General features: G+C 46.3%; 1 protein-coding gene across 9 annotated transcripts in view; it reads left to right on the top strand.

The window, feature by feature from the left end:
• SEMA5A (semaphorin 5A) overlaps positions 1–25,447 on the top strand; it is a 478,983-nt gene that overhangs the window by 2,492 nt on the left and 451,044 nt on the right. Inside the window, exon 1 of one of the 9 annotated variants that reach the window (XM_058715439.1) lies at positions 16,864–17,016. The exons of the other annotated variants lie outside the window; for them this stretch is intronic. The gene's annotated coding sequence lies outside the window, so the exon portion shown is untranslated. Of the gene's footprint in view, positions 1–16,863; positions 17,017–25,447 lie in introns of those variants that run through there. 9 annotated transcript variants of the gene reach the window in all.

The following is a 25,447-nucleotide window of genomic DNA, read 5'->3' as shown; positions in this document are numbered from 1 at the left end:
GGCAAACAGCTGCGAGATCCCTGCTGGGAGCAAAGACTTTGGTCTCTTGGGTGGTAAAGCTTGTCTCTGTCCAAAAGCAGTTTCTGAGATGTTCAGAATTTGGTAAAAATAAACCTGCATTCTTCACTGCGTTTCCTTTTAAAATTGTTTCTTCAGCATGTGTGGATAGAACGCAACATAGAAACATACAGTGCAATGGCTGTTAAAGTTGTCAGCTCTGGGGCCATAATGAATATATGCGCATCAGAGTAAGCTTTCACTTAAGTTTTAGAGGGTTCACAAACCTTCTGAAGACCCATCCGTGGTTTTGCAGTAAGACCTCTTGCTTGAAAGTCACTGGAAACTCTTAATTCAGGGACAGATGTTAAAACTGAAAAACTTTTCTTTGTTGTATGCTAGCTCCTTGGGACTATGTTGAATGCTCTTGGTGTTGGAGAGAGCTGCTTAACTGAATCATTGCATAATGTTTATTAGCTTGATAAGTATTTTGAATGACTCCAACGTTGGTCTTTCTTTTGGGTTACAAGATCATTGAGATTCAGGCTTTGGTTGTGAGAAACATACAGGAAAGTGGGAGTGGGTGAAAAAGAACTTAGCTAAATGGCCAGCCAAAGGTATAAAAGGCAGTCCATCACCTAAGCAAGTAATTATGAACTCCAGAAATAACTGAGATAAGAACATAATCTCAGAAGGTTTGCATTGCCAATCATACAGTGTGCAAGATAGAACAAATTAGTTTAGAATATGTCTGAGTCTAGGAAGGCACTTCTGTAGTAGAATTTATGTACCAGTGTTTGAGAAAAGGAGTCCTGCATCCTGCGGTAAATCCTCTATAATTCTTGATTCTAAAATTATACCAAAGTTGTATTAAAAATGCTTCTGAAATTGTTGCTATAGTTACTTAGACAAATTGCTTAGGGTATAATTATAACACCAAGGTGACAAATTTTTATGTTTAGTGTTAAATAATTTTTAAAATGTAAATTACAGCATCTAACAAATTGAGTTCTGCCCAAGTGCAAAGTGTGTGGTGTGGAACCTTGTACATTTCTGCCCACCTGCATCTATTTGCAAATTTATGCAGAGAAAGTGAACTATTTTCTTGAGTCCTGAGATGACTATATGTAAGTGCTTTGAGTTGTTTGTCCTACTTTGTGTATTGTTGTTGACAACACAGACATTTTCACATATGTTTCCCAGCAACCTTTTAAAACTGAGATGCAGAAGCTTTGTCGAAAATTACCAGTTTTTATCACCCTGCTTGCTGCCTTGTAGAAATGATCTGCTGTAGATAGGGGGCAATCTGCTGTCTCTAATCCCTGCACCAAGTGATAGCATCATCATGGTAAATTCGACAGCTGAGGAATAGCTTATAGGGAAACAGTTTGAAGAAGCGGCTTTTGGTATGCTTGATAAATATATCGATATTATTTCTTTGATGAATTTGCTAGGTATTGGTTATCTGGATATATGAAATCGAATCCTAACAGCAAGACGGAGAAAAAAAAAAATTAAAGTGAGCTAGCATATACACAAGTAAACTTTTCACTTTCAACAAGCCTACCCAAAATTTGTTTTGATTTGGAATTTAAGGCAAACGGAGTAAAGCAAGCGAAAATTTGATCCAAGAGAAGATGGAGCATAAGTAGTTTATTGTAATGTACTGGTATCCACACGATTGATCTTTGCCATCTACAGGTTGTGGAGCTAAGGAAACCTGTCTCTGGATTTCAGTGTTTTGAATCCAGGCGGCTTCAAAGACAAGTTGTATTTCACCTGGGGCGTGACATTTACAATAGGATTAACCCAACAGTGGGCTCAAGAAAACAATTTTTTTTTTTGAAAGGAATTGCTGCTTTCTTTTTCTTTTCCCTCTGTTGTTGTTTTCTTTCTTTCTTTCTTTCTTTCTTTCTTTCTTTCTTTCTTTCTTTCTTTCTTTCTTTCTTTCTTTTTGTTCAAGATAAATGGTTGCCTGGTAAGAGCAAAGATGGACATACTTTATGTCTCTCTCCTGAGTTTTAAAATATATTGGCAGAGTACTGTTACATTTGGAAAAAGTAAAGTCATTCCCCTCTTTGCTCTCTTTTCTCTCCCACGTGTGCTAGAATTGGTTTCCTGATGAATATTGAAAACCACCGTATTCTGAAAGAGGATAAATTTTTCTGGGGGTGAATATCTTTTATTTCTGGAAGGCCGTGAACACACTAATCTTTTATCTTCCCGTCTTTCATTCTTTACTAGTCACTGTATCTCTAGGATTGGCCATCCTGTGCTTCTGTGGGATGATGAGAAAGTATCTGTTGGAACAGTTGTATGTTATGTTGCATTTTTATGTACATTTGTGAGTAGATCACATTACTGCAATGGGTAATTCAATTACAGATATGTATGATAAATAACCAGGACAATGACGGTATCAGAAGCCAGCTCTCCTGGAGCAATGATACTGTATTTGCTGAGATGTGAAATTAAATAAGTTCTAGGCAAGTGACAATCAGGACTGAGCAAGGACAAATTGTTCACGGGAAATAGAGCCTCTTTCAATCAGTTCAAATTCACCCAACATTTGACAACGATTTATGATGTGCCTATGCAAAGAAAAGCAGAGTCAAAAAAAGCAGTAAGAGAAATTCTGCTACACGGTTTCTGTTGAGTTGTCTGCAGAATCATCAAATGGCTACTGCTTGGCTTAAACTTCCTGGAAGCAATGCATTCCTCCCAGACTGACTCTAGATAAAGTTCCTCACAAAGAACTTCCCTTTCTGTAACAAAACTGGAGATGGGGCACATCTGGGAGAGGGCTTCCGAAGCCACCAAGGATGCAGCTGTGCCGGCTGCCAGGACTGCACTAGCATTTTGCTGAAAGAACGCATCGGATGCCAGGGACCGGGGGGGGGTTGGACGTCCTGCAACCACATGGATTTTAGAATCGCAACTGGGTTCTGGGATTCCTTTTACGGGACCGAGATTTAGACCGGCTGTAAAACTCGACTGATTATAAAGCTGACAACAGTGTTTGTAACTGGTGGTACAAAGCAAAGATAATTGCTCTGGATATTAAACTCCCTTGGGCCAGCAGATGTGGTAGTTAAGCCATTGTTAATGTCCGTTGACATACAGCATGAGCTAAATAACGGATTTGCTTCTGAGCTGTCTGCCGTGTAAATTCCTGTGTGTTGTAACTGTGGACCTGACTTTCTTTAAGAAAGTTCTAGGGCAGCTGGGGAGCATAATTACTAGCAGCCCATGGTTTAATAGAGCTGCTTGCCTAATCGGGCAGGGCAGTTGGGAGAGGCGTCAGCCTTAGAGGGAGCACTCGCTGGCACTGGAGGAGTCCCAAGGGGACAGGCCCGCCTGCTGGTGCTGGAGACGGGTTTGCGGTGCTGCCCCCGGATTCCCGGCCAGAGCGGGCAGCTGGAGGGGGTGGTGTGGACAGCAGCAGTTGACGGTGGTGAAATTGTCCCTGTCTGACTCGGACGGTGATAGAGGCTCTGTTGAGGTCCCTGTGCAGAGTCGGCCAGTGGAGTACGTGGAGGGACTTGGAGATGGCCAAGCCTCCGTGCTGGGTCTGGGTCAGAATCCCACCTCTGCGTCGTGTCCTCGGAGCCTTACAGAAACAGGTGCTCCAGAAGATGAAGGGGAGGAGGAGACCGGAAGCGTGCTTGGGCATCTCTGCAAGCGTGGTGAGGGTGTTTGGTAACCCAGGTGGAGCCTCAGGAATGGTAACACGAAACACACTAGAACTAAGTTATGACTCAGAGGACAGGTCAAGGGAACAAGTCCTTGAATTTGCCTGCAGTGGTAGAACCAAGAAAGCTGGGCTCCTGCCTGCTGAGTGTGGGTCCAGGGCTGGTCAGACTGCGGCTGCTGAAGTGCAGGATGGGGTCCTTGGACCCGGGACCTGAGGGGGCACTGAATGGTCTCAGCTGGAGGAGAGATGGGCACCTGGGACTGAGAAGTTTGACTTGGCAATTAGCATGAAGACACTTTATGTGTTTGAAGACATCTGTATTAAAACATAAGAAATGGAAATTCAAAGATGTTGTTTACTTATTTAAAATAACACTCCTGGGGTGCCTCAGTGGCTCATTCTGTTAAGCATTTTGGACTTTGGCTCAGGTCATGATTTCACGGTTCGTGAGTTCGAGTCCTGCATTGGGCTCTGTGCTAACAGCTCAGCCTGGAGCCTCCTTCAGATTCTGTGTTTCTGTCTGTCTCTGCCCCACCCCTGCTTGTGTTCTGTCTGTCTCTCTCAAAAATAAATAAACATTTTTTTTTAATTTTTTTATTTTTTTTATTTTTTTTTCAACGTTTTTTATTTATTTTTGGGACAGAGAGAGACAGAGCATGAACGGGGGAGGGGCAGAGAGAGAGGGAGACACAGAATCGGAAACAGGCTCCAGGCTCCGAGCCATCAGCCCAGAGCCCGACGCGGGGCTCGAACTCACGGACCGCGAGATCGTGACCTGGCTGAAGTCGGACGCTTAACCGACTGCGCCACCCAGGCGCCCCAAAAATAAATAAACATTAAAAAAAAAATAGCACCCCCCCCAAAAAAAAAATTCCAGGAAACATGAAATCCTCGTTACGTATCTTCATACATTTATAGAGAGTTCAGGAATTCTAGACTAAGTTTAGAAATACGGCAAGCTTTCTTATTTCTGAGAATAGGCCAATAAGCCTGGTCACTTAGTTGGATTTATAGATTTAATAAGCCAAAACAAATCAGTGGGTAAACAAAATGTGGTATAGCCATCCAATGGACTACTATTCGGCAATAACATGAATGGATTCTTGATATATGCTGTACTGTGTGTGAACTTCAAAACATTATGCTTAGTGAAAGAGGCCAGTCACAGAAGACCACATATCCTATGATTCAGTTTGTATGAAATGTCTAGCAAATGCAAGCCTATAAAGACCGAATGCAGATTAGTGATTGCCCGGGGCCGGGAATGGGGATTTGGGAGGTCCTGACCATGGGCAGGCCGGTCTTTTGGGGATGATGGAAATGTTCTAAAACTGGATTGTGGAGAGTCCTACAACCCTACCCTGTACATTTACTAAAACCCATTGAATTGTACACTTACAAGGAGTAAATTTTGTAGTATGTAACTTATATCTCAATAAAAGTTGTTTAAAAAGAAAAAAAGGAACTGTGACATAATCTCTACTATTTGAGTGCCTTAAACTGCGATTGGCCCAGGGCGCCTTGGGTGGCTCAGTCGGCTGAGCATCCGACTTCGGCTCAGGTCGTGATCTCGTGGTCTGTGAGTTCGAGCCCCACGTTGGGCTCTGTGCTGACAGCTCAGAGCCTGGAGCCTGCTTGGGATTCTGTGTCTCCCTCTCTCTCTCTCTGCCCGTCCCCCGCTCATGCTCTGTCTCTGTCTCAAAAATAAAATAAACATTACAAAAAATATTAAACTGCCATCGGCCCAAACAAATCCTGCTGTTTAGTGGCAGTCCTATTCTGTGTTTCCCTGGGTTTCACAAAGGCTGGTGCCGAGGCTGGAGGATGCTGAGGTGATGGGCATTTCTTTGACGCTGAGGCTCTTCCTGGGAAGTGTGTCCGCATTGTGACCTCTTTTACGCAAATGAGCAAACCCAGGTTGTTTTGGGATGAGACCACAGAACCGAATTAAATCACTCAATTAACTCACCAGCCAGTCTAGCTCGTGGGTGTGTTTGGTGCCCACTCTGTTCCCAGTCATGCGTTAGACTGGATTGTTCTTCTGTCCGTTTTATTATGTGGCATAGCTGGGGGTGGAGGGGAGGCAGTCTTTGGAAACACAGCATCTCCTGGTCAGAGCTGCAGGGTCTGGAACTCTGGAGAATTGCTCTGCTCACAAACAGTGCTGCTTTCCTGTGGTGGGCAAAGCCTCAACGATGCCTGCTTCTGGGTCCTGGTACCTGTGCTTAGCACGGCTTTTCCTGAGGCTGGTGAGGCAGGCAACTTCTAACAGCCAGATCCAGTGGCAGGGTGCAGATTTTTTAAATGCCCAGAGCCTGAGTACTTAAAGCAGAGTGTTTTGTTTTGTTTTTTTTTTCTCCTTTTAGAGAAGAGTCACCGTAGCATCGCTTCTAGCTCTTTCTATTCTGCTTTGACAAGTTTTGCGGTTAAAGCGCAAGCTGAAATTAGGTTATGGGGAGAGCTACATATGAATTGCCTGTAATTTCCTTGCTCTTGGACTGTTGTCTCTGGGTGGGGGTGTGTCTTTAGCTGTTCCCTCTTGTTTATTGCAACTTCCATCTGTTTAGGGCATTAAAGTCCTCTCTGCCTCCTGCCACGGGCTTCCTCGGGTCTCTCTCGGGCACCTTACTCTCTCCACACCAGTTGGTTTCCACATGGTGACTTTCCATGGGAGTGTTTACTTTGGCACAGACTGTCCGAGCTCCAGATACACCCAGGATGGCTTTTCGAGAGCTGGCTGCAGCTTGCAGGCCTCAGAGCTCATGTGCGTCTCTCCATTAGCAATAAAGTATTTTTATCCAGCCCTGTGATGTTTCCGACAAGCATTTTCTAACAACGCTTAATTTCTTCAGTCTTTGAAGTTGCAGGCAACAACTGAGATTGACCAAATTTCAAATCCTAGTGCGATAGCTTTATTGACTTCTTACCAATGTTATTTCTGATTGGCTTACCCCACATTTGCCCGCTCCCAAACTTGCAGCCTAGATGCAAATTAAGAGTATTAATTATAAAATGACTGTGTTTTTCTATTACCAATCCTAAATTATTACTCATCTTTGGTGAGTGGTAAGGAATTATTTTTGAGATTACATTAGTATTTCCTTTTGCTTATTAGAGGGCAAAGGGGTGGGTGACATTTTTATTTTTGATGTCACTTTTGATGGTTTAAATTGGTCAATAACACACTGGTTACGTGGGTATTTTTTAGTGGTGGTTTTCTTTCATTTTCAATGAGCTAATATTCCCCGGATTTCAGGGATAACTAGTTAGGCATTCTGTTAAACAGATTGGTTACATGATTAGAGAAATTTCCATGTCGCTAGGACTGATACTTAGTTTTGAAACCTCAGGAATAAGAAGCAATGTGATGTTCTCTTGCTTTAAGACCTCCTTTAGAGAACTGTTGATTTGTATCAGCTCTGATAGCTAGAATTGATCATAATAAGAGGAAGTGTTACGTCGGGAACTACATGAAGACATTGTCCTCAGTGGAGAAAACGCGTTAGACTATTACTTTTGATGATTTTTTACTTTTTCCTAACCATTTCCTTTTCTGGAAAGCATCCAGATGTTAACATCAAATACTGATTTTAAACACTAAGACATATAGGATCCTAACTTTACTCTGGCAGTTTGGAATCAGGAAACAGCCTGGAATGTTTACTTCCCAGCCCTGGGCTGTGTAAGGCTAATGTGCAGATACCTCCTTACCTTACTTCCTGTCCTTTTTCTGAAGTTTAAAATCGGAGGAAGTTTGCCAACCTGTCAGCAAAGGAAAACTCCTATAAAGTTTGAGCTAGGAGGTAAAGATAGGCATTTTCATGATTTAAGTTTAGTATTGCCAGGCTGTAAATAGAAAAGGAAGATGATGTTTTCAGAGCAAGGGTCCAGTGCCCAGATGTTGAACTCTGTCCAGGGTAAGGGGCGCAGATGCCCAGTGTGAGAAGGAGAATGCTGGACTCTGGTTTCTTTTCTGTTCCAACAGGGCTGTTCCTCAGATATCCTTTGATGGCTTTTTCAGTTTTCTCTTACTAATCCAGCAGCCTTTTAATTATTGTGTTCCTCCTTTACCAGAAAAGCGTTAAGCCAAGCTGAGTTCGTGACGTCTTCTAATTGACCGTATCGTTTCTAATAAGAGCCGGCTCACTCTCCTTGCCTTCCCTTCTCTGTTGCAGTGTCCATCCCACCACGTGAAAGGGGTTTGCCAGGTTTTGTCCTGTCTGGTACTGTTTGGCGTCTCCAGCACCTGACTCTTTGCCGAGGGGCTTCAGAGTTCCTGTTGATGCCCCATGACTGTGCGAGACATGTTCTCTAACCCAGAGTCTTGTTCGTGTGGTGCTTCGCGTTGGCTCATACAGGTCGGACCTCATCTAGGTCGGTTAAGAGTGTGACAGGAATGTGATGGCTGTTAAGTCACACCCCGACATTTGCTGCACGTTGGATGGTGTTCCCAAGCTGGGAAAAACATGCAGCTCAAAGCATTTGCTCCAGGGCAGTAGGAACGTCTCCATTCCCGAGTCACGTCATGGTGGAAGGGACCTGAAGCCTCTTTGGATCTCTCTCTGACTTCCTTGGCTCCCAGTCATACCTTAAAGGTGGTGCTCAGCAGGTGGGGATACCTAAACCCATTTGCTCGGGTTGGAAACATTTCCCACTCTTCCTATCCATCCCGTCGCTTTCTTTTACAATGCGCGTCTTAAACCAGTGTTTTCCCTCAACTTTCTATATGTAGAAATACCGCCCTTGGATGTGAACTGTGCAGTGTTCAGGGGTGTGGGGCTGCGGGAGGGTGGGGAGGGGAGCCCTTTGCAGAGCTCTGCAAGGCCAGCCAGTGCACTGTGGCTGTCTCCGCTTTCCGAGCCGACTCCAGAGTCAGGCCTGGAGCCAAATTTACTCTCCGTCTGCCAGCAGTGATGGAAACTCCTAGGTCCTATCACCAGCTCGTGAAAAGAAATCATTCAGGAAACTGCAAGCTGGCAAGTAAGAATTGCAAAGATTCATTCACTCGAAAGCTTACGCCTGCAAATGTTATTTAACTTTGAACAATTTCTCCAGGCCCACCTGCTGGGTTTCCATCTCGTTGAGGTTTCTCTTGGTGCAGAGGAAAGCCTGGGAAGGATTCACAGTGGGGATCTGATGGCATGTGTCCTGGGGATGACATCAGCTGAGGGGCCTCCCGGAGGTCCCACACGTCTTGCATCCCGGACCCGGGCATCTGTGCAGTAGGTTCTCTTCTGCAGAACTTCGTGGAGTAAGTGTAAAGGTTGGGACTTTCGTTGCTAAAGTTATAAACCACAGAACAATAGAGGGGAACATCAGTCTTCGTAGTGATCAGATACCCTGTCAATTAAAATACCTTGAAGACCGTTTTTAAAAGAGTATCTATTGACACATTGTTTATTGAGGTAGGCTCAAGAAAGTGAATGCTTTGAACTTGGACCATGACCAGAGAGAAGATGAACTTGACAGGCATGGGGAAGGGGTGAAGGGGTTACTGAGAGTAGCATACTGTAAGTTTTTGTTTGAGAAGAAGGGCATTTTCCTAGGTCTACATAAAATTTAAAGGGACTTTTTTCTTTTTTCTTTTTTAAAGTTTATTTTGAGAGAGAGAGAGAACGAACATGAGTGGGGGAGGGGCAAACAAAGAGGAAGAGACAGAGAGGGCAGGGGAGGGGAAGAGAGGGAGAGGGAGGGAGAGAGAGAAAATCCCAAACAGGCTCTGCCACTGTCAGTGCAGAGCCCCACATGGGGCTTGAACTCAACAAACCGAGAGATCATGACCCGAGCTGAAATCAAGAGTGGGATGCTTAACTGACTGAGCCACCCCAGCACCCTGAGACTATTTTCTTATTATAATGCAAGTTATAAGCAAAAATCACACACTGCAGATTCAGACACAATTTAAAAGTGTATTTTATTTGTTTGTTTTGGTTGCTAGAAGGGAGTAGTGTAGGCTTTGGTGTGAATTGGGGAAGAAGACCAGATCAACATTTTTCATTTCATATTTGTGACCCTGAGTTTCTTGATAATCTCTCAGAAAATCCTAGGTTTCTTAATTTAGTGGCCGATTACTTTGATCTTCTCTCTTCAGAGGGAAAAGAATCATCATGACTTCTCAGCCAGGGATCGTAGGTTAGAACAGCACAGTAAGGTGCAGATTGGCTTCTAGAACGCTCCAAAATGTCACCCTGCCTACTTCTCCCATTTTGGAACCCCTGGCTCCGTTGGTGGGTCAGTTTGGGGTCAACATGAAGGAGGGGCACAGAAAGGACAGGATCATCCTGGGTAATGGAGACCCCTCTGAGCTCCAGAGAATGTTGGTTCCACCTACTCTTTTCGATTTAATAAAGGCCACACTGGCTTGCTCTGTCCTCCTCCTGTGTCTGAGGCCGCAAAAGCTCTGATCCTCCCCATTGTCAGGGAGCTTGTGATTTGCAGAAGAGCCCGTTGGTGTGTGGCTCATGGGCCTGAATGCAGTTTAGGATTAGCCGGTAAGTAAGTGTTTTTTGATGGGCTTTTAAGTTTTTGTGTTTAAATTGAAAGTGTATGTTCCCCTGAGAGCTGGCTTTGGGGACCAGATTTCCTGCCTGGGGTTGTTGGAGGACGTGCTAAGTGGGGAGAACAGGACCACGATTGGAGGCTTGGTAAAATCTTAGTCAAGACGCCTGGAAAAAGAGTGCAGTCAGTGAGTGGCTCAGCTAGGGGACTGATATGGGGGGCCCGAGTGGCCTTTGGGGGTTCTTCTTTAATTGCACTTTTGACTGAACACCTGGTTTAGTTAAGCCTGCAGGGGTACATTTAGGAAAACAAACAAGAAACACCTCTGGGAAGGCTGCTCATTTCAAAGTGTGTGGGATCGCTCATGTTTATCTTTGTTGCTGGTCAGGGAAAGGCTACTGTGTCTTTTTAAATCTAGCTCTTGGGGTCGACTTTGACTTCTGCCAAGTAGCCATTTTGCCTGATCATGTTACAGTTTATGAATATATGTATGTTACAAACATGTTATAGCTTATGTCAGTTGTTGACAAAGTTCCCGCGTGGAGGTCCATCTGCCAAGCTCCAGTGCCAACCAGGTCTGTCTCTTGTATCTTCCAATGTGTAGGAAGGAAAGGATTTTGTAGGTGTATTTCTGTAAAAGAGTTTGGCCTTAGATTTTTAGGAATTGGTAGAAAGCTAAAGGAATTCTTATAAAGACATAATTAGAGTACGTAAGGAACGGTAAAATGTACATGTTTGAAATGCTTTGCCTTTCTGAACAATTGGGAGGTTGTTAGCTGTTTCCTTTTCTCACATTGGCTTCCAGATGATTAATTGGATTTACTTAATTAAATGCTCCACATTTAAGTGGAGTGGAGGCCCAGGGAGTATTCTGAAAATAGTATCAATTGTTTTCTATTGATCTACGGCATACAACATGGCTTGCTTCTACTTAGCGCAAAGACATTCGGTTGTATATTCATCATCTTTCGCTTTAAGTTATTTAACTGTCAGTTCTAAAGTGAAAAGTCTATTTAAAATATCTTATGGATGATCTCAAAAAATCCCATATCATGAAATTCTGTCCCTTTACTGCACTCCAGGGGAGTAAGCCAGCTTTGAGCACGGTTCTCTTGCTGCCACAGTATTTGGAACGTTTGGAGGGGCACTGGGGCTATTTTTAGCAAATTCAAATGTATCCTGTGGTGGCCAATTTCCAAGGATCCAAAATTAGTCACGGGATCTTGGACAGCACAGTGTCAAGGGCTCAGACAACGTGCCTGTTCCACATCTTTGCATTGCCGACCTGAATCTGACGTTAGGATTGATTGCTTTGGTCAAACAATACATCACTGTATGGAGATCACAAAAGAATCACCTCTCACTGTGAACAAAGGGGTCAGAAGCTATGGAATTCGGGGCTAGGCGGAGTGGGCGCTGATCAGATTGGCAGTGGTTCAGCCTGTTGGAAGATGACAGTGCCTTGATGATGAGGACAGTTAAAAACCCGATGGGTATGTTTATGTTATTGGTAGGGGTATAGAGGTGAACAGCTGAGATCCTCCTTCCCCCCTCCTGTTTTGTTTACATGAACAGAAGGTCAAAGGAGGACCCTTTCAGGCTGAAAGTCTCGCTTATCACAGTAACCTTTCATCCGTAGTAAAAAGAAGAGCTGCAGTTACCCTCCTGAAAAGATCTCTTACACATGTTGCCTCCAATCATGCCAGAGTCAAATGACCGGTTTGCTTTGAAAGAATTCTATTTCCACTTCCTTATGTCTAGAGAAACACTTCATTATTCAATATATATGTAGCCTACAGTTGTCCTTGGCAGTGATGGTTGATAACTGTTTTTCCCCAAGGTTTTTTTTTTTTTTGTTTGTTTGTTTGCTTGTTTGTTTGTTTGTAAAGTAATCCACAATTTACAAGAGGATGAACTGCTTTTGAACAGTTTTATTCTGACAAGCCTTTCTGTCGTCTTAGTTCAAACTGACATGGCAGACAGGAGGTTGACTTGATTCAAAGGAAGGGCAGTGCATTTGGTTGAATGCTAGCATCTTATCTGTTGAATGTGGAGGGCCTCCTAACTGATAATACCATTCCATAGACTCCCAGAATTTGGAAGATGGGGAGGCTGTCCAGTGTTTGTCTCCAGGCAGGGATTTTTCTAAACCTTCATAGAGAGATGGTGACTTATTATGTTCTTCTTCTTCTTAAATGTTTATGTATTTATTTTTGAGTGAGACAGAAGCAGAGAGAGAGAAGAGAGAGAGAGGCAGAAAGAGACGGAGACGGAGAATCCCAAGCAGGCTCCATCCCTGGATCCCACGAACCATGAGATCATGACCTGAGTCGAAACCAAGAGTCAGACGAGTAGCGGACTGAGCCACCCAGGCGCCCCCATATCATGTTCTTAAGGGCTTACACAGGGGTTCCATTATAACGTGGACCATTTCTTTTTAGTGTAGTCCAGAGGAGCTGGACAGATGAAAGGTAGCTTGTGTAGTTACCTAAAAAATGATTACCAGAATCTTCCTTTGTGCCAGAGCCCAAGCCCTGCCCTGGGAATACAGTGTGTACAGGACAGAGGTTTCTGCTCTGTTGGGTGTGTATTTTCAAGAACTTTAACGAGGCTTCGGGTTCATTCGGACACTGAGGATGGTCCAGAACCCTGATCCAGGAGGGCTGTGATAGCAGGTGGAGGAGTGGGGCTGGGCACAGTGGGGACAGTGCGCTTGTCTGTGCCCTGGCCGTGTTGCCTCACTTCCTGGGACTAAGGGAGCAGTGGAGGTTTGGAAGGTGCACACCCAGGAGGCCTGGACCTGCATTCGGTCCCCTCTGCCCAGGATGCACAGCCACTCTCTCAGAGCACCTGCAGCGAGGCGGTGGTGTCCTCAGACTCGTTCTCTAGGTTCTCTAGGTTCTTTAGGTTCTCTTCGAGTAGAGAGGGCCTGAAAATCAGGAGCTTCCAGGTGAGTAAGGATCCAGGTGTTCACGGACTTCCTTTCCGGACCTTTGAGAAGTTTATGGTCACCCCCGTGGGACTGTCAGGGAACTTGGATGCCCGGACCCCTGTTTGGACAAGCTCACCGCCGTGCCTCCCAAGGCCGCCAGCGTGCGGTGTGCTTCCCGGTGTTCGCAGGGACAAACTTGCAGCATCCACCCTGGCCGCCGGGCTGCCTTTTCCCGTGGTTAATGCGCTTTGCAGTCAGGAAAGGGAAATAAGCCTTTCCTGAAATGGAAGAGCCCCGGGATGGAACAGGAGAATTGGTGCTGGAGCAACAGTCTGGTCACAAGGCCGCCAGAGACCGCCCCTGGGGAGCCTGCCCGCCCGGTGCCGCTTGCCTACTGCGCCATCACCTATGCCGCTCGCCTGCTGTGTGCTCATCTACTCCGCTCGCCTACTGTGTGCTCAGACGCCCAGCACCCCCACCCGCCCCGAGCAGCGCCTGCGATGTGCAGAAGCTTCTTGTTACAGGGGTTCCAGCGCGTCGGTCAACATTCCCAGACTCTGGGCTTCCGGAGGAGGGCCATTTCTCTTTCACAAACTGCCCTCCGTGTCCCGAACGCTGCTTTGTCTGCGGCGCGTGATGGGTCCACGGTTAACGTGACGCTGGATGCCACACTCTGCCCACGTGTCTCAAGTGGTGTGCGAACGGGGCCCACCCGCCGTCTCTCGTTGCATGTGTGTCTGTGAACCAGAAGGATGAACGCCCTTCCATTCTGTTTCCTTCCGTTTTGTCCCTTTATGTAAACCTGAACCAGCAGCGACTTGTCAGGACACAAATTTTGGCAAGTGGCTTTGGAGCAAGAGATTACTACCAAGGAAGTTTTTGTTTGTTTGTTTTTGCCAGGGTGGTGTTTCAGGTATGACGAATTTGCGAGTTATGTGTGTTGTTTCCCTTTGGGTGTTTAACTGGGACAGATGTGTTTATGTTTTAATTATATATCACCTTATGTGCAGCTGTGAAATCCTCTACCTGTAAAAAAATGTGGCTCCTGAATATGGACTCTCCTGTCACCACCTGCAGCCCTGTGTGCACATGACTTTGTTTTCTTCTCCTCCCTTTCCCTTTCTTTCCTTCCTTTTCCTCTCCTCTCCTCTCTTCTCTCCTCCCCTCCCCTCTCCTTCCTCTCTCTCTCTCTCTCTCTCTCTCCCTCTCTCTCCCTCCCGCCCCCCTTTCTTTCTTTAAACACATGGGCTGTCATGGTCTGTCCCTTCTGGGTATAACCCAGTGCAGCAACGGATTGCCAACTGTGCTTGGGATACACATGTTTGGAAACCGTTGCACCTGACAAAGCTGGAGAACGCAGAGGTCAAGAGCAGCAAGGGGAGTGAAGAGTCTGCCTTCTGTTCGTCCGTGCCCTTTAGCACCTGTCTGTCCTCCCAGCTCTTTCCTTCTCCTTAGAGGTTATGGATGCTCTACTGAGTCTATTTGAACATGACACCCTCTGCATTTCATGGTGCTTAAGTTCCGGGTAACTATTCTGAAGGCTTCTGTTCCACATGACCCAAGAGAGTGTAAAAGCAGTGAGGATCTGGGTACGGAAGTAGTAGAAAGAGGGTGGAACCCAAAAGACCTTTCAGTTCACAGTCCCCACCTCCCCTTCTTGTGAAGAGTTTTAAACAGGACGAATGAATAATTGAAGGCTAACTTCCTACTTACTTCCAAATATACCCATGGAATTTTATAAGGATTGAGATAGGCGGAGGAGGAGGCCAGTATTTGAAAGCATGTCATTAGTTTATAATTTGAAAAAAAAAAAAAAAATTCTGGCACCGGTTCAGTAGATGGCTTAACACTATTGGCAGAGGCCTAGAGGTCAGTGTCTGAAATATTCCTGGCACACAGAGCTTGCATGTTTTATTTTGTTTTAATTGCAGTTTATTAGTGGTAATTTCGGTTCAGTCACTTAGCGTGAAATAAAGGCCACCGTCCTATGTCCTGAAGCTGTTGGGAAGGAGCCGTTCAGCAGGTGGGGGAACAGCCAGGGGGAGAGCGAGGCCCCAGCTGCCCCCTGGGGCCGGCCAAGTGGCATCCTCACCTCTGGGGAAGGTGCCGAGAAGCCTGGCTGCCAGCGAGAAGGCTGTGGGGACTTTGTTTCAGTAACATGGGGCAGAAGCGGTGAGAGCGGGGTGGCGGACTGAGGCAAGCAGTTTTCCCCACCCAGGGCCTGGCTGCTGTCCTTAGGTGGTCCCCAGACTGCGAGATGGCTGACAGCTGCCGGTGCTCTCAGAACCGGGGGGGGGGGAGGACTTGCCATAGCCACAACCATCTGGATACAGCTGGATACAGCTACGGCAGGCTCAGAACTCGGAGAAGCTGCCCTTCTGCCTCTCTCTGGGGACTTCCAGAAGTGCCGAGTCTTGCACATAGAACCACTGTGTCCTGAGAGCTACCTGATCACAAAGGCTTTTCAGACCTCTGGAACTGGGTCCTCCTGAAATCTATCGATGCCTGGCTCCCCTGTGAAATTGATTTAATACCTGGGAACAGAGGCAAATCATGTAGACTTATTTCGAGGCCCCTCTTATCTTTCTTCTCAGAAGTAAATACAATAAACCTTCGGAAAACACGGGGTGGGGCTTGGGGACAGTGACCCCTGCCCCCCACACAGTCAAAAATGTGCTTAAAACTTTTGATTCCCCCAAACCTGACTACTGATAGCCTTCCGTTGATCAGGAGCCTTACCAAGAACATGAACAGTTGACTACTACGTTCCATATGTGTACATGTTACATACCGTATTCTTACAATGAAGTAAGCTAGAGGAAAAAGGTTATCGTGAAAATCCTAAGGAAGGGAAATCTATATTTACAGAACCGTGCTGTAGTTGTCAACCAAAGAAGCTGTTCAAACCCGTTGTTGTTCAAGGGTCACCTCACCTGTAGGCGATGCAGTGCGTATCATTGCACATGGATACATTTGTTTGTTTCCGTGATCTGTGGCTATGTGATGCATCATCCCCTAACTTAGTGGCCGAGGACATTAAGTTGTTACTCTCTCTCTCTCAGTCTTTCACGAGGCTGGGCTCAGCTGGGTGGTTCTCCCCGGGTCTCTCACGAGGTGGCCGTCACATCACATGACACAAGGAGGTAGGCTAGCATCATCAGAGGCTTCCCAGAGCTGGATGTTCAAGATGGGCTCACTCACAGGTCTGGCGCCAGGGGGTCCTTCCGTGTGCCTTCCCTCCCCTTACCCGAAGGCTTGGGCTTCCACAGGCAGGAAACACACTCCAGGCCGTTTAAGGCCGTGCCCAGAGCTGGCACCAGCTACTTCCGCCGTGCTGCAACGGTCACGACAGCCCTCGGGCTCGCCCAGATCCCCGGGTAGGAGACATCGAGTGCGTAGTGACGGGCAAGTGCCAAGGCACGCAGCAGAACATGTGGGACGGGAGATTGTGTGGAGGCCATCTGTGGAAAAGTCCCATCTGCCGCGTCATTCCTCGTGTGCAGTGTATGGGAACCAACAAAAGACATGTGTAATCACTTGCTAAGGTCAATCATACTTGACGTCGTTTCTGTAACGACAGGATTTGGAGGCGAACACACGGATACTTCAGCAGATACAACATGCGGATGTCAAACTTACAAATAACAGAATGAACGATCTTTCTTTTTTCATCAAAATGCATTTTTTTTTTTTTTTTGCTCCACGATGAACATTGCAGGATATCCTTAAATATCAAAGTCCTGTAGCTCTTTCCAGGAAGATGATGAGGCAGCATGAATGTCGCCGTTACCAGAGTAGATTTGGGATCGGAGTGGCTGGCTTTGTAGCTCAGTTCTAGGAGAATTTGAGGGGCGTCTTAACCTCTTTGTGCCACTCTCTTCTCGGTTCTAAAACGGTAAGAGCCCTTCCTGCCTGTAGGCGGTTCTCTGAAGATTAGAGACCGGGGATGCATGTGAATCGCCCGCTCCACAGTGAGCACTTTCCAGTGATAGCGAAGTGTTTGTGTTGTGAATAGAAAGTCTCCTGCCAAGCCCAGGTGTGGGTTAACATCTTCCTCTACTTCAGAGCACATTGCACAAGGCCCTTGCATCCGCTCCTCTGGCAGGTCACCTGCCCACGAATGCCCACACAGAGCGGTAGGAGGGAGGTGGGAAGAAAAAGGAAATTGGCCCAAAATAAAAACAGGGCTGGGAATTGTTGCTTGACTTTGCCAAAAAAGCAAATATCACTTGATGTTAGGAAAAGGTAAACGAACAGAAAGGCTAGTGATTTCTCCTCGGTGGATGCTGGGTATCTTCCGCTTTCCCCGGTAGATCCTCTCTGGAGCCTTCTCCAGGCTCGGGAGGTCCAGCTGCGTGGACTGCATCCCAGGCTTGCTGGCCTTCTCCTCCGGGCTGGCTTCCTCCCATGGGTGGCCTGGAGGGGCTGAAGGAAGGCTTGCGTCCTGAGGAGGGTGCATGGCTGGCTGCATCCTTCTAAGGCCTCGGTGCCCCCCGCCCCTGCCTCCACCCAGGCACCCTCAACGGAGCCCCTCCCGGCTCTCAGAACTGGAAAATGCTCCCTCCGTCCAGCCCAGGAGGCTTAGAGGTGGTGGTTGAGCTGGCTCAGGCTCAGCGTGGCCTGGGTCCCTCTGAACCCTGGCTATCCCAGCCCCAGAACGATAGCATTGACATCCATTTTCAGTTGGTTTTGTGACAGCGGCTCCTGCCAGCATGGGGAAGAATGTGAGAAGTTAAAAACTCCATGATCTTTTCTAATGCCTGTGAAGAGCTTTTGAGCCTTGTCTAGCTGTAGTCACTCCCAGCCCGGCGTGGTAGGTTGGCATCCATTATTGGCGTAGTTACATAGTCACATAAAGCTAAGCAGGGGTGACGCAGATCATGTGGCTGGATATATGATCATGTGCTGAAACAGGACCAGAATCCTGGCCACCTTATCGATGACCACCAGCGTGGAGGGAGGAGGGACCAGGGACGAGAACTTCTAACTCGAAGTCAAGCCACTCCAGGGCTTCCAGACTGATGACTCTTAGGGAAGAAATGGCTTTGGACCTTAACTGAGGGCGGATAGTATTTCCTTTAGAAACTCGGGAGCAACTGCGTTCTAGGTCAGTCTCTTTAAACTGGATAATTCTTGTCGTGCAAGCTGACATCTTCACAGGGTCGCCGAATGCTGGTTTATGTAGTTAAATACACTTGTATATGCTATGAATTAGTTTTGATAAAATCAGTAAACTGTATTATTCTGGGACGGCCCTCATAAATGGGGTCTGAGGTATCCTTAATCTCGGATGTACAAACACATAAATATCTGTTTACGTATTGTTTTGTACACATGCATCCCACGTGGCTTTTTAGCTTAATCCTGAACTTAAATGTTTGTGTTGTTAGTTAATTGGTGTGTGTGGAGAAGAGGAGGACTGTCCTGACCCAGGCAAATTCCCCCTTCCTTTCAGTACTTATATGACCTTGGGAAGCATTTGGTAGCAAGAACTTTGCAACTCAACATACAATACAAGTTGTATAGGAGGTCATGGTTTGGATGAAGTGTGAGGCTTTTAACGAGAAAGAAGTGCTCCTTTTGCTTGCTTTTCTGGCTATTAATAACCCCGCGGGGGTTCCCAATTTTCTGGAGCTCTGCATAATTTTTAAAATTATAATTCCTGCAATCATTGGAATAATTATTTTCTTCACAATATGGCCCTATAAAGGACTACCAGGACAGATATTCCAAACAGTACGATCTTTTTTTTTTTTTTTTTTTTCTCTAGATTCAATTATTTCACATGTCTAGAACTCCATCTTCCTGGTATAATGCTTGTCATACTGTCTCCCTGCCCTTTCTCAGTCTGCTGTACATGGAATTGCAGCCTCTCTGAAAACCTTATCAAACTTTTCTCCTTCTCATTCCTCTTCCCTGATGAGTCTCAGCAGAGAAAGTGCCTGGACATAGGTGGGGGGGGGGCATTTTGGGTTGTCTCAGTGCCTGGGGGTGCTCCTGGCATTTGGAGCCCGAGAGCCAGCACAACCATTATTATCTGTTGCCCTCGAAGACTCCTGGTACCTTCTGGGGGCGCCTGGGTGGCTCAGTTGGTTAAACGTGAGATTTCAGCTCAGGTCATGATCTCACAGTTCATTTGAGCCTCGCATCAGGCTCGCTGCTGTCACTGCAGAGTACGTGTTGGATCCTCTCTCTGCCCTCCCCCTGCCTGCTTTCTCTCTCTCAAAAGCAAACGTTAAAAAAAAAAAAAGAGTCCCGGTACCTTCTGGTTCAGAATCCAGCTCCTTGTCAAGTCCCAATTCAAACCTGGGCTCCTGGGGAATGCATTGTACCGATTTTACCTGCTCCTGAAATTCTCTTGCCTTTGCTGTCACTGCCAGTCATTTCATGTAAAAATTAGGTGAAATCAAGGGTTCACAAAGGTTTCTTGTAAATGGTCAAACGGCAAATATTTTAGGCTTTGAGGTCCACGTGTCTGTGTCACGACTACTCAGTTGTGCTGTCGTAGTATGAAAATAGCCATTGGCATCGTGCAAAGGGGTGGCATGGCTGTGTTCCGATAAAACTTTATTTGCACAAATAAGTAGGGGGCCAGATTTGGCCCACAGGCCATAGTTTTTGACCCTTGGCATAAACCATACGAAATAGCTATTTTTGTCTTTCCAAAATGGTCAACAATTGCCTGTTTGATGTGATTCAAGGTAATGTATTGTATGCCTTGTTGTGAATCTCATTATCATCTGAATGTCTCATTTCTACTCCAAACACATCTACATGTATCTTATTCTCCCTCTCTGTGTGTTTGGTATCCTTGCATGGGGTCCAGGTCAAACCCTAAAATATTTTGGTCATGCAATACATACGTGTTTAGTAAGTATTTGAAGTGCAGAACTCTAAACTCAAAATCCCTTCGCGGAAAGAAAACTCATAGTTTATTTATTTATTTTTTAAATGGTTTATTTATTTTTGAGAGAGCACAAGAACCGTGAGGTCATGACCTGAGCTGAAGTTGGCCGCTCCACCGAGTCACCCAGGTGCCCTCAAAACTCATGGTTTATTAAATATTCCCTTGGTTACCCTGAAAAGTGTTTACGTATATATTTGTAATTACGTTAATAGCGGGTGAGATTTGCTAAGTCCTTATACTGTGGCCAAGGGGATGCTCGTTATTATTGTTGTGGCTGTTGTTGCCATCTGTATTTGTTTCCTAGGGCTCCCACAACGGTCTGAAATCAGGGTGTGGGCAGGATTGCTTCCTTCTGGAGGCTCTGAGGGAGAATCTGTTCCGTGGCGCTTCCCAGTTTCCGGTGGTTGCCCCCCGTCTTGGTGTTCTTGTTTTGTAGACGCATCACTGCAGACTCCACCTTAGTCTCACCATGTGGCATCATCTCTGTGTCTTTTTTTAGAAGGATATGGTAGGTGGCTTAGGGTTCACTCTAATCTGGAATGACCTCATCTTAATTTAACTAATAATGACATCTGCAAAAACCTTATTTCCAAATCATGTAACGTTCTGAAGTTGCGGGTAGACACGAATTATTTTGGGGGGGCACCATTCCACTAGTCAGCCCAGCTCAGCGTCCGTAAGGCAGTGATACAGAGTTGGCACCTTGCTGGCATCCGGATAGAAGCCCGCAGAGTCTACAGGGAGCTATTCTGCCCCTAAGGATGGTCCTGAGTTACTCGCTTTGGACCCAGAGTGGAGAGTTAAGCTTTTGAGTGCTTAATAATCATTTGCTGATTTCAGTTTGCCCGGCAGCCGCTTCTTCCAGATCAACAGGAGGGTCCACCAGCAGGTGGTTTGATGCAGCAATGATGACAGATCAGTGATAACTCCCCGCAGGAACAGAGCTATGCCCCCTTCCCTTTGGGCCCTCCTTGTATCCTTTTATACATTTGTGTAATAATTTAGGCACTCAGATTGTGCTTAATGGCTTTGATTTCTGAGGTTTTGTAAACAATTTTACATGATACAGAATGCTTCCACTCAGAGCTAAGATTTGAAAAATATGCTCAGATGGTTTCTCCCTCTAGAAACGTGTTCAGTTCCTGCATTTTTATGGGATTCGTGAGCATGATTAAGTTGGTCATTTTAGAAATTGAAACCACCTTCTTTTACGAGAGGTGATAGTAAGGGAGCCTCTATCTCTGACGGGACTGTGATAAGATAAGGTTCTGCAAAAGGAGGTGCCGTTTAGACATTTAAAATACATTTACTTCTTCTACTCAAATCGTAATTGTCCTTTGTGGGGACTCAGTTTGGCGATTACACAGTTCCCTTACGTATGTTTCATTTTTCAATTTCATTTTCCTCTTGAGTGGGAGAGTTAATTCCCATTTTATCTAAATAAAGAACAGATTTCTTCAGCTTATAATAGATTTTAAACATTCTTGTATTAGCTCTATAAATCAAATCACCTTTATTGCTTACTAATTGCTTTATCTTGTAAAAATGTTTGTATCTTTATCTTACTTAAGCTCAAAATATGCGTGTGCATAATAGCTTGGAAAAGAAAAAAATTACCTCCAAGTAGCCGCCGTTTAAATAGTGTTAGGCACTGCATCCGTCCAAACTATACAGGAGGCTGTGTAAATTCGATTTCAGCTGAAGACTTGTTCCTTCAAGAACTGTGTAGAATCTCTACAACCAAAACGTAAAAGGGAGAAGCTGAATTATGTTAAGACGAGTTATTGGAGATCAAATTTAGATTCCACTTTTGCTAAATATCATTAATTACGTAGTTACGATGAACCACCAAGGTGTGGTTTAACTTTCCAGGTTGAAGTTGTTCATTGGGGGGGGTGGGGGGCACCTGGATGGCTCAGTGGGTCAAGCGACCGACTTTGGCTCAGGTCATGATCTCACTGTTTGTGAGTTCGAGCCCCGCATCAGACTCTGTGCTGACAGCTCAGAGCCTGGAACCTGCTTCGGATTCTGGATCTCCCTCTCTCTCTCTGCCTCTCCCCCCCTCATGCTCTGTCTCTCTCTGTCTCAGAAATAAATAAACATTACAAAAAAAGTTTTAAAGTTGCTCATTTGGGAAATCCGAGAATTAAAGCCGTTTGGGAGACTCGAGACATGCCTCCCTTTATTTGCTGCCTGCCCATTGTCTTTGCCCCATTTTCTCTTTTGGACCTACAACCTGGATGCTCCAGCGGCCTGAGGTCATGTACTATGGCAGCCCGATCTTGCCTTTCTCCCCGGAAGTTGTCAGCACCCTTCATGGAGTAATCCGTGCATGGAGATCCTGTGTGAGGCCGGGAAGGCGCCGCGGCGGGGAAGAAGTGAGGTCTGAGGGGAGATTCTGTCCATGGGGATGGGCCTCTTAGGATGGGAGCCTGCCCGAGCCTGCGTTCTGGGGCTCTAGGCAGTCTTGGTCCTCAGGGAACAGGTGGAGCCCTCAGGGTCCTCTGTACTTCCAGGGAAGGTGAAGGAAGTCCCGGGGACAGGTGTGGCTGCAGCTACCTGAGCGTCTCCTCAGACACCTGCGACCCGACAGGGGCATCATGCAGGCAGACTCACCTGTCACCTCCTCCCTGGAGGATGCCAGGCCCCCTCCTTGGAGAGGTGACAACCACGGACACGTCAGGGACACAGCGGCGACACACGTTGTTGGTGCAGGGAAGTTCAGAACTCAGCCAAGGCAAAGGAACACTTGAGTTGAAGAGCTTTCTCACCCGAGACTGGATGGATTGTTGACGTGGAACAGGGAGATTTTCTGGTCACTTGTGGCCCCGAGAGGAAGAGCCAGGATCAGTGAGAGAAATAAACCTTAATCACGTAGACTTATAAAGAGATGGAATGGGCTGGCTTTGAGGCGTCTAATGGGATTGATAAACCACTTGGCAGGAATATGTAGAGAGGCGTTAAATCCTGAATAATTAGCCTCCGGTGTTGTTGCATACTTATCATCAATTTTTGTTGTACTTTGTATTCCAGAGCCATTATTCCTAGCCAGAGGACCTTTGTATATTTTTAAAGAAAATAAATTAAAAAAAAACCTTGGGATACTTTTAGATTTACAGAAAAGCTGCTGAGACACAGCAGAGGGTCCCTGTGTGCTGTGTGTGCTCCTGCCCTGTTCATGTCTTACGTCCGCGTGGTCCGTGGGGCACAGTGAGAAGCCGGCATCGATGCTCTGTTATCGACCAGGGGCTGGACTGTATGTGCGTTTCCTCAGGTTCCGCCTTTTCCACGTCCTTTCTCCGTTCCAAGATTCCGTCTAGAATCCCCCCGTGACATTTCGTTGTCTTGTCTTGGGTTCCTCGTGGCTGTGCACTTCCTCAGTCTTGTCCTTGGTTTTGGCGTCCTTGACAGTTGAGTGGTGGTCAGGGAGCTGGCGGAATGTCGCTCGGTTTGGGTTTGTCTCGTGTCTTTCCCCTGACTAGACTGTAGTTTATGGGTTTGGGGAGGAAGCCCACAGGCGAAGGGCCGTTCCCAAGGCACCTTGTTGGGACCTGCCGTCAACACCACTTAATGGCTTCATTCACCTGGCCGAGGTCAGGTAAATGTGGCGTAACCAGTAAATTCAAAGACTGGAGGCACCACAGGTCCTAAGCGGGCCCCACCCTGCTCTGGCCTCTCTCTCTCCCCTCCCCTTCCCGAGCCCCTCTGGCTCTCCTTCCCCCTGTGCTGGGTCCAGAGTCCCCTGCGTCCAGAGGCCACCTCAGTGCCTGCTTTGCCTCATCCCCACCCCACTTGTGCTGCCCTTTGCCCTGCGGCAAATCCCCTTGGGCTCATCCACACGGGCATCCTGCATAGGTTTGTGGGTTTGCTGGCTGTCTCCTCCCCTGGAGGGTGGGCCCCAAGAAGGCAGGGAGCTTGCTTTCTCCCCTGTATGCTCAGCCCTTTCAAACCTGCCTGGCGCATAGTAGGTGCTCAGGAAGCAGTGAATGGAAAGCGAATGAATGAATGATTTGCAGAAAGAAAAGTCACGGCATTTAGACCATGGTCCTCTACCATCAGAGGTTACGATTTCGGGGTGAACGAAGACCAGTGCCAAGCCATGGTGATGGGCCTTCCTGGGGGACCATTCATGGGCACCCATAGCACTTGGTTTTTTCTTCCATCTTTTCTCATGGGATTATGCTTTTATTTATTTATTTATTTATTTATTTATTTATTTATTTATTTTTAATTTTTTTTTTTTAACGTTTATTTATTTTTGAGACAGACAGAGGCAGAGCATGAACGGGGGAGGGTCAGAGAGAGGGAGACACAGAATCTGAAACAGGCTCCAGGCTCTGAGCTGTCAGTGCAGAGCCCGACGCGGGGCTCGAAGTAACGAACTGCGAGATCATGACCTGAGCAGAAGTCGGCCGCTTAACCGACAGAGCCACCCAGGCACCCCATCTCACGGGATTATGTTTTTACAGCCGTGGGGTTTGATGACACCCCATTTATCTCCAACACTTTCCTTCATAAAGGTCTGAACTCTCGGTTCCTGTATGCGTTGTGACTGTATTTGCAGAGGCACCTTGTCTCTGAGGGTTAAAACGGGTTTCGAGCAGGGAAACGCATCAGAATCCATCAGAAACGTACCATTAGAGTAGAAGGAAAGGTGTCATGTAGTCGAGGTAATGAATGATGGATTAAAATGCCGTGATGATCTCATAGAAGGCACCGAAACGCCTTCAGATTCGTAGGCCTGAAAAACCAGCCTGTGCTGGTCTTAGCATGACCCTAGCTGTCTTAGCAGGCTTCGCATGGTCTTAGTGTGTGTGGCCTTAACGCTCTTACTATGGTTTTAGTACGGTTTTAGTGTGGTCTGCGCTGTCTTAGCCCCTGATGGTTGCAGAGCTTAATTGTGTGGGTTTTGAGGTAGTTTGTAGTTCCAGCTTGCTAGTCCTTGCCTTCAGCGCATGTATGGCCATTGGATACGTATCTAAAGACTTTTTCCTTCTCCTAAGACATAGAGTGCTCAGTGGTAAACCCCTAAAAGGCTTTGTTTCAGCATTAACTATGTGGCTAGAGAAAAAAAAAAAAAGAGCAAATAAGGGAATTAGCACCAAACTAAAACGACACTGGCTTGGTCAAGCTGCTAGCTCAGGCTCTTCTTGCGTTTTGGTGATGGGAAACTTTTTCTCACTTTGCAGACCCAGAGTCGAACAATGGGAAGTTTAGGACTGTTATTCTTCCCTAATGCCACGTAAAACAGTAGCTTGAAACTTCAAGTTTTTTGGTTGATAGTCCCATCAACAACGTGCGATGCTCAAAGTAGAATGCAAACGTTTGACTTTGAAACGTCTTGGCGTTCGTTTTAGGTTTGAGTTGAAAGTCGGACGGTTGCTTTACAAAAAGCCACGGCCAGGAACGGCCGTGCAGA

The sequence above is a fragment of the Neofelis nebulosa genome, chromosome 1 (assembly GCF_028018385.1).
Source record: "Neofelis nebulosa isolate mNeoNeb1 chromosome 1, mNeoNeb1.pri, whole genome shotgun sequence".
Classification (NCBI taxonomy): Eukaryota; Metazoa; Chordata; class Mammalia; order Carnivora; family Felidae; genus Neofelis; species Neofelis nebulosa.
The sequence above is the reverse complement of the archived record's forward strand: the minus strand, read 5'-3'. Positions and strand labels throughout refer to the sequence as shown.